Source organism: Adiantum capillus-veneris, chromosome 9 (assembly GCF_014529385.1).
Source record: "Adiantum capillus-veneris isolate H3 chromosome 9, ASM1452938v2, whole genome shotgun sequence".
Classification (NCBI taxonomy): domain Eukaryota; kingdom Viridiplantae; phylum Streptophyta; class Polypodiopsida; order Polypodiales; family Pteridaceae; genus Adiantum; species Adiantum capillus-veneris.
The window spans coordinates 140,304,113-140,309,700 of record NC_140939.1 but is presented as its reverse complement, the minus strand read 5'-3'; positions in this window follow the sequence as shown (position 1 = coordinate 140,309,700).

The following is a 5,588-nucleotide window of genomic DNA, read 5'->3' as shown; positions in this document are numbered from 1 at the left end:
ATCAAAATAATAAATCTTTTTATAATGAAAGTGTCGAACAATGATATCCGAGTTAGCTTGCTGCTAACAAGATGTTCCCATAGGAGCAAGGAAACTGAAGCTGCTCCTCTACTAGGGTAGGGATGATATGCTTGATATCATTAGAATTGGAGCTGATTTCTTCAGATAGCTGATTCCAATGTTAGAATTTAAGACTACTGGTAAGTCGCCACTTCAATTAGTGAAACTGGAATAGAGAGTGGAGACTGGACTGAAATAGTTAGTTGAACTGAAATAGTATATTGAAATGAGAGACATACTGGAAAATTGGAAAAGTGTTTGATTAATACTTGAAGGACAGCTAGTACAAGGTGTAACATGTTGAAGCTCAAATGATTACAATAACAATGATTACAAGGTGAAGTTAGAGGCGAAGAGATTGTAGCTCGAAAATACTTGAAATCTAAGCCAAGAGAACTAAGAAGCAAGAAGCCCGATTACAATGTAATGGGTCCTATTTATAGACCTCTAGAATTTACTGTAGTAACTACCGTGCTAATTACAGACGTGTGATTGATCCACTATTCGGCTTTCCAAGAGACGATTCCTACCTGCTGGGACTGCCTTCGCCTTCTACATCCTTTCCTCCTTTCTTGAATTTTGCTATATCTCCAAATTTTTGGGAAAAAAAATAAATCCACCACCTGATTCTAAATTGGTAGTGAGGAACCCATCTAGATTTCTGGTTGTGGCCCAAACCCTAAACCCTAAACCGATTTATCTCTTTGCTGAGTTGGTCGATGTTCCTCATGGGTTGGCCGATGTTCCTCATGATAGTACCCCTCTGGGGTTTCTAGCCTTTCTGGTATTTCTAGCTTTATGCTATATTTCATGCTTGTTGAGTGATTGACACCCCTATAATTGTAACTCTAAGGGTGCCCAGCCAAAGAAATTCCAGTGTCTCACTGGAAAAATCCACCGTGTGATTCTGAGATGGAACTACCCAGTATCCTTTCACCACTGAACCCGCTTCCTCTTGCCCTTCTTCTGTGTTAGTGCCAGCATTGTACTTCTATATAATTCTGTAGATAGACTCCTGCTCAAGCTGATCCCTCCTTTCAGTAGTCATCTCCAATTCATAAGGCGTGAGAGGATTACATGTTTTGGTGTCGGGATCATACAGCATACGTCTACACTTTGTCAGTCAGGTTTTGGCCAATTTATGACAATGCGAAGCTGTATGGATCCATCCTTCTAGAAGAGGATCTCAGTCATTTCTCTGTACTGTGGTTCCAACCCTGGTTTAGTCGTAATATCCTTTTCAAGAATCTTAGAGGACTACACAATAAGTTGAAGCAGTTGATTTGTGATCTTGGTGAGACCTCTCAGCTGAATCTTCCATTTTCCCATACAGAGTCTGACTCTCTTCATTTCTGCTTGCAATTCTTAAACATCATTTAATTAGAGAGCATCATTGATCAGTGTCTGCGAGGTTTTCCATTTCACAGTGGCTCACTCATACCAGTCCTGAAGGTCAGCAGTGATATTATAGTATGTGAGTTAATCCACTGGTTCTGGATGCTGAGGATACAAAGCTGGAAAAAACCTGGGCAGCTCAACCTCTTTAGCAGGTAATGCATACAAGAGAATTGGGGAATCAAGGACAAACTCTAGAAAGTTGCGAACAGCCTGGTTCTCCTGCTGCATCATATTCCTAGTGACTTGAACCAGCTGAAAAAGTTATCGAAGAGCAGTTGCCTGCTCTCCTAATGTCATTTGAACCCGAGGTCCTTTGCTGCTAGAAGAATGATCTTCAATGATAGCATGCACTCTTTGGTCTAGGACTCCTGTGGCAGTTTTCCTTTGCACTAGAACTTGTTTCAGTTGATTCCTAACCTCCTTCATACATTTATATGTAGGCCTATTAACAAGCAAGAGCTCTAATTCAATGGCTAGGAAATGACAGTCTGCAGTAGACTACCGCTGTCAGTGTGGGTTAACCAGCTTATCATCAGAGGTTAGTGCCCATTTAGGTACCCTCTTGAACAGCTGGCTACTACTGGGATGGATGCACAAGTAGTTGGCACAACTCTTGATCATGGAAAGCAGTTGATTTCCAATGCTGGATCATTTCTCTAGCGACATAGTCTCTAAAAGCATTCTAGATCAAAAAGAAGAACATCATCCTCCAGATACATCCTCGTAGTAGGAGCTTACTGATGTCTTAGACTCTTATTCAGTGTGATAAGCTGTAATAAATGTTTCTCATCACCCTTCAAAGTCTCAGTCACAACTTTAGCTTTTCCTTTCACATCTGCATTGTGCTGTGACTGGTGTACTAGGGAGTCTTCAGTTTTAGTTGGTCTCTTATCATTAGCTCCCTGGTCTTCCAACTTTTGATCCTTGTACTGATCTGGCTGGTCTGTGTTGGGTTGACTGCCCATTGTGGGCAGCTGATCTACTAGCACCAGATCCTGAAGGTGGAGATGGAGGAGAGTCATTATCATCATCATGTTTATAATCCGTTGGTCCTCTCTTCATCCTTCTCTTCTTCTTTTTCAGAATCCTTATCGAGGTTATTCTGCTTATCAAGGTTGTCTAGGATAGCTTGATTTTCCAAATCACTGTTATAGTAAGAAAGATTATCCCGCAAATCACTCTGCATAGTTTCCATAAGCGCCTTCAGATTATCTATATTGAAAATGGCATTGCCTTCTAGATTCAGAATATCAGCCAAGTAATTGTGTATGTATCTTTTTGTTAAAAAGGCCTTTTATGCAGTGTGGCTAGCCAGCAACGTGTTGAAATCAACCCTCTTCATCCTCAACATAGTCTCAAATATGTCAGCAGCTCTCTCAGCCTCTGCCTTGTCTCTAGTTAACTGCCTATTCTCAAATTCAAGCTTTGACAGCTTACTTTCCATTGTCCGAATTGTCCTGGCTAACTCATTTTTGAAGAAAACCATGTCGCAAGGATTGATCCCCTATATCTTGTTTCAACTTTTGAACTTGCTACTCACTGATCCTCAATTCTTCTTTTAACTTGTTCACTTCATTAGTGGATGCTAAGGCATTCATCATTTTTCCCAAAACATTGACAATTGTATTCCAGGACGACTGGATAAGCACTGAGCAACCATCCATTACTGTTGCTAGGTTAGAAGCAGCTGGCTCATAAACTGTAACAGGGGCCATATATGGTAATGTGTAAAGTCAGGTTTGAGCTGACCAATTCATTGAAAGGGACAGGAAATTTACTGGTTGGATTGATAGGACCTTTTTCTTTATCAATATGAATTGCCAGTTTTTCCACACTGGTCTTTTTCAGTAGTGGTGTTTGCTGGATTTTTCTCGGCTTGCTGACTGGTCCTAGCCAATGTTGCTGAAGTATTAGCTACTGAAGTCTGGTCAGCAGAAAATTTTGCAGTAGGCAAGGGCTTAACCCGGCTTTCTAATAGCTTCAAGAAAGTGTTGCTTTTGGCCAATGTAGTTTTTCGTTTTTTTGAACCATCGGCTTCCATCTGTGTGGCCTTTCTTATGTCCAGTGATAACCAAGTATCTGGGACTTTCTCATCTAAAGATAAATCAATATTGTTAGTTGCTAGGATGGGTTTCTGACTCCAAGCCATCCGTACCTGGTCATGAGCATCAGGAGAAGCTGCCCAATAAAGAAACTTCCAAACATATCAAGCTTTGAAAATAGTTTGAGATTTTAACTTGGCAGTCTGCTAAAGTACATTATGAGACAGAATATGACATAAGTTGATCGAAGCCGTGGCATATAGTTTCTTAGCAAGCAACATAGCAAAAAACAAATTTGAGACATATGTGGGATTGTTTTTCAGACTAACAGCTTTAGCCACAACCGATAAGCAACTAGGACATCCAAACCCGCTATTGGAACCCCTTGTGCATTGGACTTGCGTTTTTTCTTGGTTGGGTCATCTTCTTTAAGAGCTGCACTTATTTGTTCTGCAGTTGCAATGGTCATCTTTGACTCATTTGGCATCTTGAAAGCATAAGCAATGTCATCCGCAGTTGCTGACACTTTCCTACCATACACTACAGTGCTGCCTTCATCAACATTGAAGGAATCAAGAACCTGCTTGTTTATAGCCATGTCAAAATTGATTCTTGTGGCTTGCACAACCACATGCAGATCTCACAATCACAGCAACGCTTCTCTTGCTCAGTAAACAAATACTACTGTATCTTGCTATAGGGAATTAGTGATAGAGAATCTTTAGCAGCAACAACAAGTGTGGAGGTTTCATCTAAGCTTTCCTGCATCTTCTCTGACATTTTCTTCCTACCCATGCACTGTGTGGACAATAATCTGTAGTAGAATAAGACTTACTTGAATATTCAAATTCGTATCCAAGTGTGTTCGATAAAGACAGACAGCAATCAACCGATGTGTCGGATGAAGACGTTCGTGGTTGTAGTGAAGAAGCTATAGCTTGGTGATGGCCAATGTGTAACAACAGGCAGACGTCGCGCAAGAGACTTAGGAGAAAAAATGCCTACTCGCCTTACTGTTATACGCATCCACGCAATAAAAGCTCCACTACTACCATTCCTAGAGTTTTGTGCACCATCGATGATGTGGCATACATGCATTGGTTAATACTCTCCATGTTCCTTGAAATGATTATCGCAGACAACCCTACTGACCCTTTTTCCCCTAAAAATTGATACTGGCTTTGATACTTTATTGCTTTTTTTACTGAGTGTTTATGTCGTTCCGAGCCTTCTCTGTCCCTTTGATTGGCTCTGGTACTGGTTGTACATGAAAAAGGCTTAAAATAACTGATTTTGAATTCTCCAGACCTTCAGTTCCCAGAAGACCAGTATCATTATCCTTGGAAGTCTCTTTGTCATTCGGATAATATAGCTTTGACTTTGGCCCCATTATAAACAATTGGTAGCAGTAATCCAAATAAATCTTTCAACCTTACTATGCCATTGGAAAACACCCAATCAACTTCATATGGACCCGACCAAGCTATCTTTAAGTTTGGTTTCTTACGACCAAGTTTAGATTGATAGAGCAGTACCAAATCTCCTTTTTGAAGTCCCTAACTTTGATTCATCGATCATGCTAGTGTTTCCTTCTTTACTGAACAATTTCTTGTTCAAGCATAACCCTTTGTCTTAACTCATCCAACTATGTCAACTCCTCCAGTCCCTGTTTAAGATTGTGATTAAAATCCAATCCATACTCCACTTCCATCCTGAGACTGGGATTTACAAATTCCATAGGCATGATGGCTTCAATGCCATGCACCATTCTAGATGGTGTTAGTCCAATGGTGACCTTATAAGATGTCCTATATGCCCAGAGAGCAGTATGGAGCTTCAAATCCCATAGGTGTGTCTCCTTCTACACAATCTTAGTGAGAATAGTCTTGATAATTTTGTTGCTTCTATTTGCTTGCCCATTGCATCTAGGATAGTATGGTGTTAATTTTTGATGCTTTATTGAGAGCATTTCCATTAAAATGTCCATAGTATCATTTATAAAGTGTGTTTCTTGATCAGAAACAATCTCCACAGGACATCCATATCAACAGATAATAATTTCAAATAAGAATACAGCACTGGACTTTG